Source organism: Camelus dromedarius, chromosome 8 (assembly GCF_036321535.1).
Source record: "Camelus dromedarius isolate mCamDro1 chromosome 8, mCamDro1.pat, whole genome shotgun sequence".
Taxonomy (NCBI): domain Eukaryota; kingdom Metazoa; phylum Chordata; class Mammalia; order Artiodactyla; family Camelidae; genus Camelus; species Camelus dromedarius.
In genome coordinates, this window is record NC_087443.1 from 48,346,896 (window position 1) to 48,369,494 (window position 22,599).

A 22,599-nucleotide genomic window follows, 5' to 3' on the forward strand; every position below is an offset into this window, starting at 1 on the left:
TTATCTTCCATTTATATTCCTAATGAGCTTTTCTTTTTGGCATAAACAGAGCCAGCACTAAAGAGCTAAGGACTAAAAATTGTACATACATAGAAAAGCCAAATCACTGAATCCAGATAAAACCAAACATTTATTAAGCACCTACCAGGCATAACGCATTGCCCCAGGTATTCTGTGAGACAGGGACACATACGCCATGGTTCCTGCCTGACTAGATCCAAAAACCAAGTTCCTACTCTTCTCCAAACCCACCTCTCTTGCATGCCTTCTTCAGCAATTCCATCCTACTATATGCTCTGGCAAAGGCTCTTTGCTGGCACTCTCTCTCTGCCCCTATCCAATCCATGAGCGCCAATCCCATTAGGAAAAAGACCCATAACACTCAAAGAACTATTTGTGCACTAATCGGAAACTTTTATTCAGAAATACACCATACTTGAGTAAAAATAGTCAGGTCTAAAACCTTCAATGGGCTAGTATAACACCTGGCACAGAACAGGCTCTTAATAAATTGCTGAATGAACGAATGAATGAGTGGAATTAATCATTACTAGTGTTCAGCATATCCAAGCACTTAAACTTAATAAATATCTCAGTTCCCACCTCAGGGCTATTATTCATCATTAAGGAACATCAAACCAGTGTCCACAAGAATGCAGAATAATGCATGGAACGTGGAGTTACTTTATTATTCCCAAATAATTAAGGGGAGGTTTTGTTGCTAAAGCTTATTATTGTATTGAGCACCTACTACTCAAGCACTAATGTATCCCTGTCAATGATAATTCATAATCCAGGCAGAGCAGCAGAGAGAACACGCTAGGGTAGGATACAGGGAACAAAAAGTGCCGAAAGTGTGAAATAGGAGGTAAATACAAATAATGTATGCTGATTCAAGAAAGGTAAAAACAATCGGATAAAAATTAATTAAGACTGCCATAACCTCTATGTAAGGCAATGTGACATTATTTACCAAAACCTGTAACATTCTTTATGTCCCAGAAATTCCATTTCTAAGAAACTTGCATACAGAAATATTAACAAGTTAAGTCAAGACATACATTCAAAAATGTTCACTGCAGCCCTGTTCATATAGCAGAACTTCCAAAAGCACCTAAACATCCTTCATTGTAGTTTGGAGAAATAAATGTGGTAACTCCTCACAAAAGAATACCATGAGGCCGTTTCAAAGAATGAGGTTTATGGATGGATATCAATGTGTCTGTGATAGAGAAACACATATTACTTTCATTTTAAAATGTATATACTTCGAGGCAGACTCCATGGCTTAGCTGGTCATGGTGCCTATATAATCAGAAGTATGTATTTTGCTGTCTGTGTGTGCATACATGTCTGAGCATAAAAAGCCTGGAAGTGTACACAATACAGAGGATAAGGGGTAACAGGGATGGTGAACTGGAGTGGGTGAGGGAATGCCACTTATTTATAAATGATTTATATGCAATAATCACATTACCGGTCTGCACTTAAAAAAAAAAAAGATTAGAGAGAGTGCAAGAGGAAAACGGGAGAAAGAAGAAGAGGGAAGGGAAAAAAACGATTAGCAAAGAATCCTCAAGTCCTGAGTTATGTGTGTCTTTTAAAATATAAATGGGCATCTGTGAACAGCTGCCCAAGACAGGCAGTCATGAAATTCACTTTTTCTTGCAGCCGTATCTTCTTGGGATTTCTACTCCCCTTCTCCTTCCCCTTTGGAAACCCATATTGCTTTGGACCTGCCCCAACTTTGCCGGCAGTGGTACTACTGGTAAGAAAAAAGTAAAGCAAAACAGAAGGGAAGAAGGATTGGGAGAGCAGCCCACTGTCTTCCAAAGCCCCCTGCAGGCACTGCTCTTCTGTCCTAGAGCCAAGCCCAGCACTTGTCCTGACCCTGATGCTTGCTTAAGTGACAAAATTCACAGCAGACTCACCCAGCCTGGGCATTCCTCAGAAAGACCCCCAACCAAGACCTACCCAGTCACCAAACTAAACCTTTTTCTTTTTCTTTCCATCCAGGATTTGAAGAAATAAAGAGAGAGGGTTCTAGAATGCAGACTTTTTTTTAATCCTCTTTCCTTTCTGATGGTACAAGCAGTACAAACATGACCAGCAGAAGCACACAGTATAGTGATGGGGCTGCTCAGGTCTGGGGCATGTCCCTGGGCATCCAGACTAGTAAGAGGCAGGGACCTTCTCAGTTTCTCCAGGCCCTTGAGTTCCTCGCCAGCCCACGAGCAGAATCTGTAGGGACATCTCCAGGTCACTGCCTACCTGGCTTCCTTCTGCTGCCAGAGGCTGCAATGGAGTGATGTGTGGCCTGTTCAAGGACCATTAAGAACCTGCTTCCCAAACTCACTTATTTGTATCCCAATTTACCAGCTCCCTATACCACCTGTATTGTTATGTATGTAATAGTCTCCAAACTGGCTCACTTTCTGCCTTCTTTCTTTAAACTGTCTTGTCTTAGGCAACAATATCCATGAAAACAGATATTTAATGTATTGGTGATTTTTTAAAAACTAACAAACATTAATATAACTGGCAATTTAAAAACTGTTGTCTGATTCCCACAGTATGTAAAACAGTTTGAGAACAGAGTTCTGAAAAAGCCATTCTGAGGAAAGGTACTGAGGTGCAAACAAGAGCAAATGAACTCTGCGTGCTCTGCTTATGTAGAAGTGTGGGGCTGCCCACAACGATGGAACTTTCTGTCTTTAAGAAAGTAATAGAAGGGGAAAAAGAAGGGACAGTGGGGGAAAATCCTTTTGTGAGTTTCCTCTATCACTATTTTCAGTTTACTTTAGATCAAATTGCTTTGGTCCTAGGGACCCACTTTTGTTCTTAATCTTAATGTTTAAAAGACAATGATAGAGCTTCAGTTTGGGATGATAAAAAAGTTCTGGAGATGGAGAGTGGTAATGGGTGTTCAACAAAGTGAATATACTTAGTACCACTAAACTGTGCACTTTAAAAATGGTAAAAAGCCAACCATGCTCAGCTGCTGAGCTGAGGAGAGTCATGGGTGGGCTTGGGCGGGGCGGGGCAGCTCTATACGGTCTACGTGAGTCTGTCTGTCTGTGCCCCTTGGCTTCTTTCCCATCTACCTTTCAGAGGTTTAACTGCAGCATGCAAGGGAACACAGGGCGGCTCAGGAAGGAATGAAATCCTAACCCCCTGGCTAAACGTTGGCATCCTGCTGCTGCCAGGTTTGATGAGGGAGAAAGTGGTACTTGGGGCACCCCTGCTCCCAGCTTCGTCTTCCTCTTCCTCTTCCTCTTTTTAATTCTCTGGTACTGCTGAGGTTACGACTATTAGATAAAACTAGATTGTTAGATTATACATAGATCACACGTATATACCTTTTATATTAGGTAACTTGTACATGGTAGTAAACATGGGAATTAAGAACTGGGATTATAGTTGACTGACTTTGGACATGGGGGCTTCCGGCGGCATCAGTCAGTCTCAGGGGAAGAGTCCACACGTACGACAAGAGGAAACCAACCCAACAAATCAGTACCCTTGTGAGCAATTCCACACAATTACAGTTTACCTTCCTGGAAAACTTTCAAGGATGTGGAAAAATGCATTGCTATTCTATAGTGCCAATTTTAAGCAAGTTTCTGTTCAGTACATGTATGACATGATCATGGTTTTGTGATAACTGTATTGTACATAGATTATATGTACACAGAAAGTAAGATTTTAGGTCTACATATCAAACTGATGATAGTTACCTCTGGTGACTTAATAATTCTACTTATCTTCTCACAGTTCAAAATTTATTATAATGAATACATTTTTTAATCAATAAAAGGGTATAATAAATAAATATAAATAAATAAATAGCTGTTTTAAAAGTGGATGTCTTCCCTGAATATACACACACACACTTTTCTTCTCTACACCCACTCGCCTTGGAAACCCCCCCAAACACACCCCTGTCCTCTATTATCATCAGAAACTAAGAGGAGAAACTGGCGAGCTGACAGACTAAATTTAGATCTGAGATACAGTTCCTCTGAAAAGCACCCCTTGAAGTAGCTCTGGTCTTATAAAACTACACTTCCTAGGCCTGTCACTCTGGGCTTCATTTTATGAGCTTCTGGTTTTATCAAAAGGCCACAGGAATTACAGACTATTAAAAATAGCACCACAGTATGCTGGCTGATACAATACCTTGGCAAAGAGCAACTTGTTTTCTGCATTTCTGTAAAACACTTAACACATACTAAATCAAAATAACAAAGGTCAAAGTCTTTGGAAGCAGGTTATTAACTTTAGGAGCTATAATCAACAGCACGATAGATTCTTACTAAGAAGGAAGGAAAAAACTTTAAAAACATGAATGCTTAAATCTCTTATTTGAAAGTACTTTATAAACTATAAAATTATCCAATTCTTTAAGCAAAAATTTTGGGTAAGTTTATTGTACCCATTTTATAGGTGAGGACACGGAGGCTCAGAAAGTAAGTGACCTCACGTTAGACCTTTGTGCTGCAATTCTAATTCTATTACATCAAGGAATTGTCCAGAATGTATCATTAAGTTATTTAGACTTGAACAGAGCCAAATGATCCACATCTTTTTTTCTTTTAAAGTTTAAAAAGATCTCCATTGTAATTATATTTTGTCAGAAGTTTGAAAATTTACACAGGATTTTTTTTTTCCAAACTTGCATTCTCCTCCTTACCCTAAAGTTTTAAAACAATCTACACATTTTTTCAAAATATCCATCTTTTAATAAGACACAAAGATGGTTTTTTCCTTGTATCTATTGCACCAAACAGGAAGAACTTGTATAACTGTGCTAATGACGTTTACAGAGAGAGGTCTAAGAGAGCTGGGCAGTAAGAAGAGAAAGAAGCCTGATATTTACAATTTGGAGATGCAGCATACAGAAATTATTTGAAAAAAATCAGAGCAGCTTTATAATGAATAGTTTTCATTTTTGTTGGTAAAAATTTACTTAACTTTGATTTGAACTCTTTATGTGATTTTTAAAAATTGCCTTAAATATAAAATTCTCTATTAATATTTCTCCATACATACACACACAAAATATAAATATATAATTTTATAATATTAATGAAACATATGCATTGTATTTTTTTCAACAGGCACAAACATTCCCTCCCACCACCACCCCCACCCCCAGTACAAGGACTGTCTAATGGGGACAGAGTACTCAGGGCTAATGTTCTGAACACCCATATTCAGGCATGAGGCAGCCCTAAGGCGTCGCCAGGAAAATGAGCTTTGGAAAATTCAAGACTATGTTAGAATTCTTCCTCTTTCTTTCACTAATAATAACTACCATTGGTATGCTCTTAGGTTAGGAACATCTGAACCTAGTTGCCTCATCTCTAAAATTAGAATAAAAAATATGAATCTCAGATGGCTTAAAACATTTTTTCTTTTTCTTTTGAAATAATTTTAGATTTACAGAAAAGTTGCAATAGTAGTACAGAAAACTGAGGTATATATTTCATCCAGTTTCCCCTGTGTTAACAACTTAGATTATTAACAGTTATCAAAATCAGGAAATTAACTTACAATATTATTAATTAAGAAATAGATCTTTTTTGAGTTTCACCAAATTTTCCCCTAATGCCCTCTTTCTATTCCCACAATCATTGAGTTATTATATCTCCTTAATTTCCTCCAATACATGGCAGTTCCCCAATCTTTCTTTACTTTTCATGACCTTGACACTATTGAAGAACAATAGTAATTTTGTAGAGTGTCTCTCAATTTGGGTTTCTCAGATGTTTTCATGATTAGATTGCAGTTATGCATTTTTGACAGGAATATGGCAGAAGTGATGTTGTGTCTTGCTCAGTACATCATATCAAGGGGTATGTGATGTCCATGTCTTATCAGGGGTAATGCTAACCGTGATCTCTGCTGAAGCTGGTAACCTCAGAGAGTTGTTTTTGTTAGCAGTGGTTCTAGAACCCAGTAAGTCTTCAACAAACAGCAGCTATTGTTACTGTAAAGTCCAAACTAAGAACAGAAGTTTTGTAATCAGGTAGACTAGGGTTCCAATGCCCGTTTTGCCAGTTTCTGCCATGTGACCAGGGACAAGTTTTTTAACTTTTCCAGTTTCCGCAGTGTCCAATAAAGACGAAACTACCTGCAGAGCTGTTATGAAGCTGTTATAATGCTGTTAAGAAGATGACATGAAGCGATACATGTAAGGCACTCAGGGCTTGGAATTCATGCATGTTCCATGAAATCAACCAGTGCCATTACTTTTTAAGTAATACTTTTTAAGTTACTATTTTTCTGCAAAATAACCACTATGACTTAAGATAAAGGAATCTGAGAAAAATGGTGAGCTGGAGCATCCTGGGAGTATACTGGAAGGATGTCCAACGACGGAGGAAGGCACGGAAGAGCCAACAGCACATGTCTTACTCCATCTCATCTTTCCATTGGAGAAACTGGTACTGCAAGAAGAGTTTGAGAACACAAGGCATTTGTGCTTCGTTTCTAACATGTTACTAACCACGTGATGCACCAGCCAATTTCCCACTATGTGCCACGGAGGCTTCTCCCTCGTCTGTTCTCTCTTGTAAAATCACTACCTTCTGCTTGCTGGGATTTCCTGCAGGGATTTTTAGGCTGTGACATAGGACATCAAAATGTTTCCTTCTGCAGCTGGCCTCTGCTGTTATACTTGGATGGAGATAGCTACAAAGGCAATTCTAGAACACCTAACACACGGTAGTTAAAATAGATCCCTGCTTTTCAAATATAAACCTAACCCTAAAGGAACCAGAAAGCAAAGTAAACTTAAAACTTGGGGGGGTCTGGATTCCAAACACTGCTTTATCAGACCATATGAAGCATTATAAAGCTAATTACTGCTCCACAGCCTCTGTGGATTTAACCTCAGCTTTGGAAAGCCATGCACAGACATGCGAGAGTAATGTGTTCTGTACTGCAGAGCACACTGCATTACTTCATAGAGCTTAGATGTTCGTCACAAAAGCATTAGAGCATCATTAAGTGTTGAAGTAACTAGAAAATCAATATGGGTGACAACAGCCCTCTGTAGGACACTATTATTACTAGGCCAGCACCCATACCTTAGGGACCGGGAAGTGAACAGTCACCTAAGTTCTCTCAGTGCCCAAGTGGAAACCTGTACACCACAGAGCTAAAATAACATACATATGCAATTCCCTGAACAAACCAACCTGCCAGGTAGAGAAGGATGCTCTGGCTCCCAGCCCAGGACAAGGACCACTGGCTCAAGTGACCTCTAAATGACTCTGAAGAGCACTGAAATTTTCAGAGCGCAGTTTAAGCAGAGAACTGAGCAGGGTCAAGAGTCCACAGTCTTTTCTCGGCATACTGCTGCCCCACGTGTGAGAGGGAAGGCCCATTAGTTGCTTTCTCACTTTCCTGCTCAGCCTCCCAGTTAACATTACTGAGAATTTACTAGGACCTAAGCTTTTATACTATGTGCTCGCTGGAATCAAAGCAGTTCTATGAAAAGGGTTAAGAATCTCTACTGACAGGTGAGGACCTAGGCCCCAGAAGTGAGGGGAGGCACTCAAGGTCACAGGGTGGAGCAGGGCTCCAGCAGCTGGCTCCAAGGCCTGTCTGCTCCACCACTGAGCAGTGTGCTGTCAGTGGGACATCATCACTCCCTTTCAAACCACGGGCTAAAGGTAACAGAAGATTATGGAACGTGTTTTCGGTTCCTTAAAATGAGGCGCACCATTACCACAAGCCCTGTTACTGAGAAATTCTCTCTTTCCCTGTGGTTTCAGAAGCATAAGTTCTGAGTCCAAATGTTCCACCACTGGGGAGGCCCCTAACTAACACAAGACTCTCCACCTCCTCCGCCCGCTGCCGGCTAACCTGTCCACGGCCCCCGCCGCGCTCCATCAGCTGGGAGACAGCAGCTGGCTTCCCGTGGAGCCTGAGCTGGGGACACAGACTTCCTTCCAGACTCTGAGCACCTCTCGCCCTGCAGGGACCACACAGACAATTCCTGAACATAAGTCCTATTCGGAAAGGTGTGGATAAACACAATTAGCTAGAGAAGGAAGTTCCACACAGTTTTACTCTCCTCAACCACACAGACAAAAGTGTGGAAACATTACTGAGAGAGTCCTTCAGAGAGCTCCCTTTCCCAGGTCAAAAAGCGCTCCCCCCACTCCCGTTCCCACTCCCCGAGGCCCCAAGCCCTAAGGAGCTATTAGAAGGACCAAATCTCTGATTTATATGGATTTGCATGAATGTATTTACCTTACAGTAGTTCTTCCTTCAAAAGGGACATCCTCCCCCTTATTATAAAAGCAATATATTCTCTTTATAGAAGATTCAAATGATGCAGAAATACATTCAAGTTTGATAAGAAGGAAGGGTGGGCAAGTGAGCTTCCTCAATCCTATTCTTCAGAGATAACCAGCGCTAACAGTCTGGTGTACATCCTTCAGAGCTTTAAAAACATGCAAATCTAATTGTTAAGTGAAAAACGCAAGGGAGTAGGTTTAAAGGTATGGTATAATACCATCTGTCTAAAAGAGAGGGAGGCAAGGAGATATATACATATTTGCTAATATATACATAAACTATTACTCGAAGGCTTCAAAATAAATAGTCAGTATTGATGGACTCCAGGGAGTGGACATGGGTGGCAAGAATGGGAAGGACACTTGTCACTGTACATCCTTTCTCATCATTTGAACTTGGAACCATGTGACTGTATTATCTGCTCAAAATATCAACAGAGTTAAAAGTTGAAACAGAGAAAATGAACTTATTAAAAGCCTGGAACAGTGCCCCCTATAGAGCAGAGACCCAACAGATACAGCAGAATGAAGGAAACAAATGATCTCTTTCACCGTAATCAGAATTACTCCGCTCACAGGGCACGTGCTGTTCCAAGTCACCTACCACACATGACAACACCAAAACAAAAACACTTTATTACCGACAAGGAAAGGTGACCACGATCCATCAGTTCTTGCAAGAAGAATGGTATGAACTAAGAGGGAAGTAAGATTTAAGATGTCATCCAGCAACTGACAAAGGTATCAACTATCATTCTGAACGTTTTCTCCCAAGACTCCTGTGGGCAGAGAGAAGGTACATAAAGCCACCCAAAAGTCTGGGTCCACAAGCCTGAGAGACTATACAGTAAGGGAGATAATTTTTCACATTTAGTTTACCTTAAATGTTTTGCTCTATCATATAATAATGGGTTAAAATTCATCCAAAACCCATTGTCTTTGCCCAAATCTTCAAGAAATATGTGTTTATCATGTTACTTCCCACTTCTTGACCCACCACATCATATCTGGGGAATTCAAACACCCCAAACTGAAAATCAGATTCTAGTTGAATCTTCCACAACTGGGGTCAAATCAAAGGCAAGTGCTTTACCCAAGGTCACACGTCAAATACTGTTAAAGCTGAGACCAGGCTCTGAGAGCAGTTTCTCAGTGAGAGTCTAAGATCTGACTGACACTCTTTCTCCCCATCCCCCCACCACAGCTATTACCAGGTCCCCCAAATAAAAGGTTCCCCGTATTTCACCTGGGTGCAGAGGCCCACGGCCACTCACAGAACCACTCTTTCACAGCCCCTTCACCAGACCTGGTGAACGCAGTCTAGCTATGTCCACAAAACATAAAACCTCTAGCAAGCCCTGTTTCTCATTAGATTTTGTATGAAGCTTTTTGTTTTTATAAACAAAACTGTTTCCAAGCACTTCAGCGACTATTCTGGCTGCACCATTTGCATATTGGTTAAGGCACTATTGCAGATCTGTGTGTTTCATTTATTTGATAAAACCAGAACGTTGGTATGACAACATTTGATTTACCAGCTATTTTGACTAATTTAAAGTTTGAAAATAGTACTGCCTATTGTTTAACATCTTCTATGAGACACATTCTCCCTGATTTTAGCTGGCTTTCCCTTAATTTTCCCAAAGCTACTTCATATTAAAATTAGATTAACCTTTATACAAAGAATTCCTTGAATAATAAACAATGGTACAATATCTGCACTGAAATTATGTTCAATTCTTACTCAAAATATTTAGTACTTTATATACGTACAATGTCCATAAATCAAATGCATAAATCATGTTTTATGAACTACACCTGCAGCAGGCAGCCACTTCAGCAGGAAACCCATTCTAACCGATGCAAGAAAAAAAAAAGTATTTTTGGGAAAAACAAATACACATATTTTTAGATTACTACTATAAAAATTTCCCGAATAAAGCATCAACTCAATTCCCTTGGGGGAATTTAAGCCAATAGAATGCTCATATCTAGATATTTTAAAAGGAACTGGGAAATTTGATGCTTGTACAAAATTCCTACAGGGGTGAAGGAATGTCCAAACGGTTTCTCTACTGGATCAAATATCTCTAACCCCCAGGAAAATTTCACATTTTAGGCTCAAATGAATTCTACTGTTACAAAAGTAACCAGTGCACGAAGGTAAAGGCGGCAATGGTCACAGTCTGGATCTGGGCTGGCAGTGGAGAGAGGTGGATCACAGTGTCCTGGGGGAGAGATGGTGATGTCAGGAATCAGAAAGCTCCAAAGACATTGTGCTTGCTGCCCGGACCCTGCCCTGGAACAGGACCCAGCGAGAGTACGGTCCTCTCCAGGCACTTCCAAGACCTCGTCAGAGGTGGTGTGAATTTCCCAAACATTTGACACAACAATGTTCAAGTATCAAGGAAAAGGCACGTTCCAATTTCACAACACATTCTAAAGCAACTCAAAGATCATTCAAAATAGAAAGATTTCCAGGCTACGAGACATAAGACCTAAAGTTGAGTCACCAACAGCCCCCTCTCATCTTCCAACTTCTCTTTTGACTTGATTGGGCGGAAATTTAATATCCTTCCTCACTCACAATGCTATTGTGGGACTTGAATACGACAGATTTTTACAAACTGTGAAATGCTGCACAGATTATTATGGTACCCAAAGGCTGGCAAATTTATCAACGATTAAACTGTAGTATCAACAGTGTTACGTCTAGGTAACCAAAGAAATAAAACAGGATCTAGACACACTCCATTAGACAGTCTTATTCCTTTAAAGCTATGGTTTCTGTACGAGTTTAGTAAGTAACACAAATCATTATGACTTCAGTTTGGGTCTATTTCTTCTAAACACAACATCACACAATAAAGGCCTAGCCTTTCACCTGACTCTACAAGCAAGGGAGGCAGCAGTCATACCTCTGGGCTCTACTAGGAACTGGACCGCGAACTCCACACCAGCAGGGCTGTCCTCCTCAGGGTCCCTGAAGACCAGCCCACTGAGCACTACACAGAGGACACAGCTTCCAGAAGAGCACACCTTTATAACATCACCAGGGCACAGTCCAAGAGTTATTTCAGTAACAAGAGACAAAAGTCAACAGACAAAAAGTAAATAATTGAATAACAAACATGAGAACAAAGTATTGGGAGGGGAATTGTCTGATGTCTGAGATTTGCTTTGGCTCCCCTCTCTCCCTCCTCTGACCCTGAACAAAGTAGGGGAGAGGGAAACATAGAACAAGAAACACAGAAAGGCGGGTGGGAACAGTTCAGCGGTACTGCACTTTCTTAGCAGGCACGAGGTCCTGGGTTCAATCCCCAGGACCTCCAGTAAAAAAGAGAGAGAGAGAGAGAGAACCACAGAAAGCTGATGGTTGTCAACGCTGGGTGAAAAGGATACAGAGTGCTACTAGTCACTCTACATTCTAAAAAATGATCATTATAAATTGTTTTCTAAGATGTAATTTAGTATGAGCCCCACTTTTGCTTTGAAAATGACACTGGGACACCTACAAAAACATAAGGCACCCAGAAAAAATCAAAATAAAATAAATGCACCAAAAAATTTATGTTGGGTGGTGGAATGAAACACACCACTCCTAACCAGAGAACCAGTAGTCACAGTAAACAGAAGTTTCTTCCACCAAGCCTAGTGCATTCATGAACATTTACTGGAGCTACCACCTCTTTATTTTTCTTAATTTATTTTTTAAGGTATACAATGTGATGAGCTGGTATACACATACACTGTGAAAACACCACTCTTTAACAACCCCAGCCATACACACAACATCCCACGAACAAGGTGAGACCGGACTCTGAACGCGCACTCCCCACGGCCAGGGGGGCTATCACCCCCAGCTCCTTCCTCAAAGAACGAAAACACTATCGGTTTCTCTGTGTAAAGGAACCAGGTCAAGTGAATGACAGAAGAAACAAAGGAAGGCAAAAAGAGCGAACTCTCACACTCAAGAACACCTCATCAGACTGATGATAAAAATGTAAAGAAGCCAAAATTACTGCATGCCATTTATTGGGAAGACACATATTCAAGCTTCACTCTCTTTTTTTTTTTTTTTCCTACTATTTCCTCATTCTCTCCACATTTCCTTTCTAGATCCAGAGGCGGACAAGAAATCAGGAAACATCTGAGAAACTGCACAGATGGCAGATAAGGAGGTGGGTTAAGCAAGGGTACACTGTTCTAGAAATTCCATTTGATAAAGGCACTGAGTTCTGAGGCCAATTAACTAGGGATAGTTACTGAGACTGTGGACCTTTTCCGATATCTGTCCTTCAAGAAGAAAAAAGATTCTCTGGACAAAACATCTGAGACACAGGTAACAGAAGCACGGGCTGAAGAGTACAGCTTCTAAAGATCTTGCAGGTGAGCTGATAAAGGTCCAACCCCCAAGCCAAGGAGATTCTTTTGATCTTACATGTCCTCGGGACACTGAGCTCAGTTCATCTTCCCAGAACTAGGTACTCATTACCCAAATGTTCAGACTCCTGAGCTTTGCCACGGGAGTCACCGAGTCATGTACCCCATCTCTATATGGAGACACAGAAGCAGAGGGAAAACTGCCATGGAAGCCAACCCTCTGGGTTGAAGACGAAAATTATTTACGCTCCATTCTCACATCTTTCCTCTCCGAGCCTTTAGAAGAAGGTTGCTTTTCTTAAAAACTAGTCAGTTCCTATCTTATAGATAATATGAATCTTGTGATGTTCCCTATTTTGCAGTGCCCACCAGGAATCCCTGGGCCAGATGTGCACACCAAGTCTACCACCGATTCAGGGCTGATACCTAAATAGTCTAAGTGTTCGTTAAGTGGCTCCCGAACCAAAACATCCACCACCAGCTACGTGAATTCCTACTGCAAGAAAGTCGAGAGTCAGGGATGGTAATATGGGTGGTGGCAAAATGCTGGTTTTCCCCTGGCACTTCACGTGCGTTCTGCACTTGACAGGGCAGAACTTGTCCAGACCTGATCAAGAATCACATCCACTAAAAAACTCCTCTCGCCATTCTTGAGGTTATCCACAATGTTCAGTGGTGTGAAGTTTCTGAGAGAGTATGGTCTTTAAGTAAGTCTGTACAATTTGTGGTGCCAGTGGGCACCATGGAATGGAAATCAAAATAAATCTGAGGCTATGTGAACTAACATGCAACAGCAAAAGATATAAGTCTTTCATAGCTTGTCTGTTTGTTTTGTTTCAAGTCATATCTCAATTTCGGGAGAACAGGAAAGCAAGAGAAGTTTGACCCACAATGTTCAGGCTGCCAGATCCAAAGTCGCTTTTTTCCTCAGGGTTTGTTTAACTCAGAAAAGATAGTAGAACAGTGCATTATATTTTATTAAGAGGAAACAAAACAATAAATCCTGAGAAATTTTAAAAAATAATTTGAGGCATATTTTTCCATAAGTATACACTTATCTATTTATGGCCTTAGAAAAATATGTGGAGAAGTTATTCTTCTGTCATTTGTTACTGTCTTCTTAATTTGTTCCAAAGATAATACTGCCATTCTCCATTCCCATGGGAAGAAAAAAAAAACAAACTCAAAACCAGCAGTGCTGCTATCAGATAGGTGTATGTCAATGTATACATGTGAGAAATAACTAAAAAATGTAGTATGTTCGCTAATTCAGCCTTTTTCTATGTAATATTTCCAAGTTAGACTTTCTTATATTCCTGAAATTCAGTTTGCTATACCAAGAGTAATAATGATAAAATGTTTGCTTTGAATACTGTGGGGGGAAAATTAAATATTCAGTTCTATTAAAAAAATTCTCAGAGAAAAAAAGGTGTTTGTTTTCCATTCAACACTGAATGGTTTAGCAAGTAATGACGAGTATGAATCTTTTCTGCTTAACTAAAAAGGAAAAATAACGGAGTTAATGACTGCTTCTTAAAGTAACTCAAGTAATGAACCAAATTAACAAATCACTATGATGAACTAATTATACTTCATAAACTAATTATCATATACAGAATAAGACTGTAATCTGCATGGACTCCTTTCAGTTTTTACATAACAGGAAGAGCCTGACAGAAGCACTCAAGTGACCTGGGAGGTTTGGTTCACATCTAACTAATGAATTTATCCCTTTAATCCAAGGATAGCAAGAGATATCCGGAGATAGCAAACCTTGAGGTGATGGCAAAATCCATGCCCTGCTCTCTCTGGCCACGTGGCTACTTTCTTTGTGATCAGATACCAAAGAACACTTTCATGGGTTACTGTTATGATTAGTATACTGAATGTTTACAACATGAGATGCAATTCACGGTAAAAATCAAGTGAAACAAGTTGGTGGGCTCCCCTGGACACCTTAACCAATCTTAGACTAGGTTAATGTCTCCCTCACAACATGCTAAGGCATGTGTCTGGCTCAGCAACCACTCACTGTCGCTGGTATTAATTAGCTGAGACAAGCCTGACAACTGCTCCCACTGGTCGATGTGCGGTGCTTATCAAGACTTAGTTATAGTTGCTTCCAAACCGATTTGTGCAGGCTGTGTTTGTTTCAGTTATTACAAAATTTAATGAAATATTCATAAGTTAAATGTGTGTCTGAAAAAAAAGTGAGCTGTTTTTCTATAAACTAAATTGAATGCTTTAGAAACACTTGACAAAGGAAAATAGCTAAAAATGATGGCTGAAAAATTAGGTGTGTTTGAGACAATGGTAATTTCCTAAGGGAAAAACCTGACTCAAAATCTAGACAGATTCAGTACTGAGCTGCTTTCAAAGTTTTGATGTTCTGGCTTTAAAGAAATAAAGACTGGAAGTTGCCAATAGTGTGTCATGACTCTGCTTTGTGGGGTAAGAAAACGTGGAACACAAATCAGAGCACCCATGTCCAAAGAAACAGTCTTGACACCATCCATTCTGAGCACTGATATTTCTAAGTTTAATAGAATGTTTATGGTGGGCATGTGTCATTTTTCATTATTTCCACTTGTTACGGAAACGACAGGCCAGTCAAGAAACAAGCACCACTCGGAGGGTTGCAGTACTCCGATGTATTACGCCGGCGGGCTCAGAGGGCCTTCTGCTCTGAAGCTCTGAGCACCTCCAAGATGTGCGCATGAGGTTTTACAGGGTAAAGTACAAGCTTGGGGTATTAGGCCAATAGGCATGGAACAGCTTTAGCAGCATTATCATCACAAAAGTGGAGGTGGGGAGGCAGCAAACCAACATTCCAAAGCCAGATATGTATCTTTGAAAACCCAGCTGGCTAGCAAAGAACATGAACAGAAAACCAACACTAATTAACCTAGATTTACAAGTTAGTCTAGCAGAACTCAGATTTGTGAGTTATCTTGTTAGCCCAGCCCAGCCTCTCCTTCACATTCCTAGGCCTGTGAGTTATCTTGTTAGACCAGACCAGCTTTTCCTTCACACACTCTTAACTGATTCATCATCCAACTGCGGGTCCTAATTGTACTTGACAAAACTTTCTCCAAGGAACTAAACCAGTTCTGGGAACTCCCACTCTATTTTCATCTTTCTTTGATAAAGAACTTGAACCAAAATGAAAGGGAGACCGTTTGCCTTGATGAAATCTCACCTCCCTTTCAGTGGTCATGTCCTCTGGAGTCTGCACTTCCCTAAGGTCGGCAGAGGGGGCTCCCCATGCCACCCTTCTGGTGGCCAAGGTTAAACACTGCCTCTTTTCCTCCCTCCTTTGCTTTTATAACCCCCCATTCTCTCAAGTCCAAGTGTGCTCAGCCAGGAGTTGAGCAAAGCAGGGCAGAGGTCAATGCACATTACACAGGTGCCTCTTCTCCCTAGCATGCTTGCACTGCAGAAGTTCCTTGTAAGTGGTAACAGTTTAAGAGTATACAAAAAAGCAGCAAAACAAAAAACAAAAACAAAAAAAAACCCCCACAGGACTGCAGAAGGTGGGGGGAGTATTTTGAAGCAGAGATAGCAAGAAACAAGTTAGTCTAAAGGCAAATGAGTTCCAAATAGAATAAACTAGACAAACTCCATCCACGACTTTTGACTTCCAGAAAGTTAACCTTTTCAAGCCAGTTTCCCTCGATATAAAAATAAGGATAAGCCACCTGCTTCATAGGATTAAATGAAATAAAGAGTTGCAAGGCACCCAGCACAGTCCAGGCACACAGTGGATTCTCAGTCAATCATGGCTGTTTTTAGTTGTCTACCTTCTCACATCTAACCCCACCACCAAGCTAATCCCCAAAGTGGCATTATTTTTCACATCTCCTCTCCCCCAGTCTAAGAACCCAAAGATTCTCTTTAAAGTAGCTGGGTCCCCACACCTCAATGTGGGGCTCAGGGGCTCTGTTATGAAGAAAGCTGTACAGGACTAGGTAATTCATTTCCAAGATAAGTCTGTCCTCCACCCCTCAGCACACTCTTGTGAAAGATGGGGCATTCAAAACGTGAACATCAGTTGGGTGATTTATTTGATTGAATTTACTCAAAATTCATGGACTGTAAGATAAAAAGCAAAAAACAGTTTATTTTCTTTACATCCATACTCCAAACCCATTCCCTTGCAGGGAATCGGATCATCTAAGATCTCTGATGTGGTAGCTAGATTTAGAGATCCAAGTTGTTCATCTCTGCAAACCAGACTACCACCCTTGAGGAAGTGGTTCCCTGCACACTGAGATGAGCGCTCACTCAGAGTAGGGCATTCCTGTGAGTAGCAGGCAGGATACATGGTCGTGGGAAGTGTCTGTTTATACACTGGCCAATTCAAGAGAAGGATCTTGAATCGTGAATCATACACATCCACGATAAAGCAAGATGGAGATGTTGAAGAGCACAGGAAAGATTAAGCACGGGTGGCCTCATCTGAAAGGGGACAGCCATGATATTGAACCGAAGGAGAAGAGGGAGAAGAAGACAGCTGGTTTATGTTTAACAACATCCCGACTGCACATTTGATCACATCTCACTTCCTTTCTATGAAAGAGAAAATCAGTTTCTCACAGTTCCGAAGAACAGAGTGTCTGGGTTTATTTAGATGTCTATCTCCCTTTGCCTCTGTGCACATGAGTTATCTTTTCCAGGTAAGCAATGACTACTCTCCATTGCTTTGGTTTTCCCTTTAGAAGTCAAACACAAGTCGCGAAAGCTGCCTTGCCCATTTGCCAAAGAAGATAAAATCCAACAGCTGTTACCTAAGCAACCATTCAGGTTTCAAAGGTATTCGAGATCAACCTAGTATTTTCTTTAAAGAAAAGCGTTCCTTCTCCTCAGGTGGTAATCACTGACTCATAAAGAAGTCACTGAAAACAAATGAGAGATGGAGCCTACGAAGGGATGCTGGTGATGGAATCTGCCTCGAGATGTGGAGGGGCATCTGAGAACCATGACGCCGAATCACTTCACTTCTGTTCAGTACATGACTTGGGAAGACCTCTGCTATGTCCTGGATAGATTGCAAAAGAATATACACAGGAATAATTCTATGCCTAGACTTTGTGCTCTGCTGTGCTAACAGATATTTTAGAATATAGTTAATATCATACTGGATGTTTTTTCTCATAAAAGGGGCAGGCTTCTTGGTTATTTCTCTACTCTCTCTGAGCTTCTTAAAAACAAAGGTCGTTGGGACATAGTAATTACTCACTTGAAATAACAATTAAAAATAAACCTGTTTGCACTTCAAACAGAAACCCCGAAACAGATGATATAAAAAGAATCAGATTCTTCACAGCTCTACAAATGCAGGGAGTAGGCATCTAAAATACATGCAGGAACTAACAGAGATTGAAATATTAAATACTGAAATGAAATTATACTAAATTTTTAAATTATCAACATGTAATTCAAAATAATTTATAAAAGCAATAAAATAGCAACTTTAACTTTCAAAATTTTTAATTATTTTAATACTACAGAGTTGTTCAGTCCAAATGGGTACACACACACACCTTTTCAAAGCAATTTGAAGGTCACACTTAGCTCCTAAAACAAGTTTGGAATTTTCACAATTGAGAACTTTTTGGTATCACTTCTTAAGGTTCTGCTAGGTTTTTGCTCTGTCTTGGTAGCATGCCTTCTGGGAAACCCAGCACATATTCTCAATCAAACTGAGCCAAGAATCCCAGTTACTATCAAGTTACCACTTGAAAAAATTAACGAAACAAATTGAAAACAATCCAACAGTTCTCCTTTGATAACGACATGTATTACTGGGGAAGCCTTACAATCATAGAGATAGTTTGTCTCTCTGGAATAGAAGAACAAATATGTAGAATAATAATTATTATTATTTTATTATTATTCAGGATAGTACAAAGCCCTAACATAATGAACAATTCTAGCCAGGAGTTTTATATGGGTCATATTATTCAAAGGAATAAGAGAAGAAATACTACTCGTGGATGTTAAAATTTTAAAAGTGACAGATTATATGAAATGTCCAGAAAAGGCCAATCTACAGAGACTGAAAGTGGAATAGTGGTTGCCTGGAGCTGGGGATGAGAATAGGAATTTACAACTATAAAGGGGCAAGAGGGATCTTACTGGACTGATGACAATGTTCTATGACTGGTTTATGATGCTGGTTGCATAACTCGGTATATTTATTTAAAATCTCTCAATTGTACATTTAAAAGAGGTGAATCTGACTGTATGTAACATATGCCTCAGTAAAGTTGGTGCTGGGAAGTAACTAACTAAGGATGCACTCAAATCCTCATTTTTGAGAATGTTCATCCTGGTACCTTCTAATAACCTGAATCTCATAAGAGAGTATTAGTTACAGTACTTTCATACAATAAAATACATACAGCTATTGTAAATGACGTAAGGAAAATGGGACCACAATATAAATGTCCATCAATAAAAGTGGTACACTAGAAGAAATTCTGGAACAGTCATCCTCTGAAAGTAGTACCGTCCACACGAAATAATCAATTAAAAAATTGTGTCAGATTATACATGACACATACAGAAATGTGTCCAGAATGTAATGAGTGAAAAAGTGCTTAGCAGGACAATGCATTTGGAAGGACATTAAGAAATGTGTGCGGGTTATCTGTGCATATGCACGTGTTTGCTTGTATATTTGGGAAGATAAACACCAAATTGTTCACAATGCTTAATTAGCCCTTGGAAGCAGAAATGGAGAGAGAGGGGATTTTCCAGCAAAGTTCAAGGACGAGATTTAGAAGTATGTGCATCAAAGTGCTGAGAGTGGTTGTCACTGGATAGATGGGATTTATATGGGTTTTTTTTTTTTTAATGTTCTTTTAAACTGTCTTAATTTTCTTATTAGGGAGGAAGGTTGGTGTAGTAGTAGTCACGAGATGACTCAGATTTAAATTGTGGCTCTTTTATTTACTTGCTATGAGATCTTGAGGAAATTAGTCAACCACTCCATGCTGCAGCTTTCTGCCTCTGTAAACTAAAGATATTAACAGCATCTGTACCATCTCTTGTGAGGACTAAGTACATCACAGACACATGGCAGTTAGAACAGAGTCTAGTACAGAGTAAGTATTCTCCATTAGCACTCATCAGCATGTATACCAACACATTACTAGTAAGGAAAAAAAAAAACCTGAACAGAAACAACTTTGGTGGGAAAAAAAGAAACGTATAAAAACCACAGGCACTGACTTTTTGTTCCATTACAAGTATGTTCAATATTAGTATGTGAGCAGGATGCATCAGGCATGGGCGAAGTCTGGACAGTTGTCAGAGCCTGTCTTAAGACCAACAATGATGAAACCAACCTCCCTGTGGGCCACGCCGAGGCCAGAGGGTACCTGGGCAGGAAACTCCCAAGTGTCTTGGCTCAATGTGTTGTGACCTGTGCAATGTGGCCGCCGCCAAGGCAACTGCACGATCTCAAGGTGGCGGTAATTAGCGCGTCTGACCAAACCATCGGCAAAGGACTCCTGAAACACAGACACTCCAACATAAATACTTACGCCTATAATTGACCTCAGTGGGACTTGAGGCCTCATCTTGAGACGTACAACATAAACCAGGGTCAATTATCTGACATTTGAGCCAGCAATGGGAAAAATAATTGATTGTCACATTCTAAAAACACAGAGCAAATCTCTGCCTTCCTGAAAAAAGAGTAAGTTCTAAATGAGCCCCATTTCCCATAACGTACGCTGTAAGAGGCACTTTGAACTTCAGCAGTCCCTGACAGCTTCTCCAATGGCCACCCACTCAGTCTGCACAATACCAGAAGCTCTTTATTAAAGGAAGGATGCTTACATTTGTTGAGTGATTACTATCCACCAAATTCATCTATTTCTCTCAAAACTCTTTGAGGACTGGGGCTCAGAGAGAGTGTATTCCTTACCTGGGTATAACCATGAGCGGCAGCATGAGAACCAAATGCAGAAACTTCCATTTCCAAAGCCTCTGCTTTCCACTCACTGGAAATCCCACTAGTTTCATTTTTAAGTGGTTCGCATTTCTCATTTCAACTGCAAAGCATTTCTCCAAAAAAAATCTACACACTACCAAAAATTTACACGACCTAACCAAAAATACTCCACAAAAGCTCCTAAAATTCCCTTGAAGTTTTTTTTTTCTCCAATGGTCACAGTTGATATTAGCGTCTTATTTTTCATTTGCTTTGTTTCTCCAAGGTCAGCTGGTTTTCAGCAAGGCACGAAGGTCTCACCCACAGACCCGCCCTCGCTGACTGCAACAAATCACAGACACTCCTGCTTTGAGAAACTCATTTTTCAAAGTAGATTCCATTTGTCTTATTCATTTATCCTCCTGTATGAAACGTCACAGACAAATTCACAAATGAATTTCTCTCGACCTTATTTAGTCAACTTGATTTATAAGCTATAGATAAGGATGTAAGGTAGACTGAAGTGGCACAAAGCTGTTGTGCCCAAGAAATCACTTGTGAGTTTCCTTTGACAGAGTTAGGCATTTTTAAACCTCCATTTATCTTTCATTTGCTATCCTGCTGAGAAATGAAAATTACCAAACTACAAAAAAAAAAATGTGTCTGGTCAACACTAATTAATGACATCATCAATTATTTCATCAGTCTGCATTGAAATGAAGGCTTAGTAAGTGCCCTGATCATCCAAAACAACAATGGCTGGTTCCCTAATGTTATGATGTCCAATTATTTTTGCACTAAGTGTCACTGAATAGCAACAGAAGTCAAAGCTTAGTATTAGCTTTCTCAAAAATAAATCCATCTTCCTATTGTAGGCTCTTATTTTACCAAATTCAACTTAACAAAATCAACTGCCTTCATAAAACTATGACAAGTACACAAAGTCATTAGACATCTCATCTCAGGTCATATGGTATAGAAAAGAGGCCAAGAGCCTACTGGAAATTAAGATTTATTGATATTTTCAGGGAGCAACACTGTAGGTCAAACCAAGAAAATACTGTAGCATAATACTGCCCCTTATATGATACCATTAAAAGGCTTTTCATATGTAAGAGTGAGTATATAAATATGGATTATATGAATTGTCAGGAAATCCTTGAAATCTTCTCCGGAGATATTTAATTAAATGAACTAGCCAAATATTTTCTTTGGATTTAGGCTGAGTCATAATTTACAGTGTATGTAACAAGCTTTTTATACATTTAATTTTTGTAAATCAGAATCTCACATTTTACACGTTCAAAGGAGAAGTTTCCTCCTTGAAGAAATTTGGAGAGAAATCCACTCTCAATTGAGTCATTATTTTAAATGGAGTTTAAAAAGTACTGCTTAGTAACTATAAGATGATACTCACAAGAGAACAGATATGATTATCTCTCACCGGCCAGTCTGGACAGGTAATTACGTGAAACAGAGAAGATGTTCGACCAAACACTTGGCACCAGTGCACTGTTTCCACATTCAATATTCTATAAAATTTATCATGAGATAAATGATACACTATGTCCAGAAGCTAAATGAACAGGGGTTATGACGACAGGAAATGAAGTGTTCTGGCCTCCGGGGGTATCTACATGTCAGGCACGCACACATCTAGTTGACTGAAGCGTTCTAAAGAGAACCCTTTACCCAAGCTCACTGTTCCTGCTCTCTTCCTTCTAGGACTTCTCACTCTTCCTGGTCTTCATCTACTAAACACAGTGTTTCATCTCGGGTACTGATCCGTGTGCTGGGATACAGAAGGGAGCATTTCCTATAACTTGGCTACTAGGAATGATCTCACCAAGTGGCTAACTTCTGGCATTTATAGATACAGTTATTCATAAGCTCACCTGCTCTTAAGAGGCCCAGTAAGTTACTAAGCACTTAGGCAAATTCAGAGAAGAAGGACACCAACGT

General features: G+C 40.0%; 1 protein-coding gene across 18 annotated transcripts in view; it reads right to left on the reverse strand.

Annotated features, from left to right (window-relative positions):
- Nucleotides 1–22,599, reverse strand: part of SGMS1 (sphingomyelin synthase 1) — a 264,875-nt gene that overhangs the window by 55,214 nt on the left and 187,062 nt on the right. The window contains exon 1 of one of the 18 annotated variants that reach the window (XM_064488183.1): nucleotides 7,876–7,995. The exons of the other annotated variants lie outside the window; for them this stretch is intronic. The gene's annotated coding sequence lies outside the window, so the exon portion shown is untranslated. Of the gene's footprint in view, nucleotides 1–7,875; nucleotides 7,996–22,599 lie in introns of those variants that run through there. 18 annotated transcript variants of the gene reach the window in all.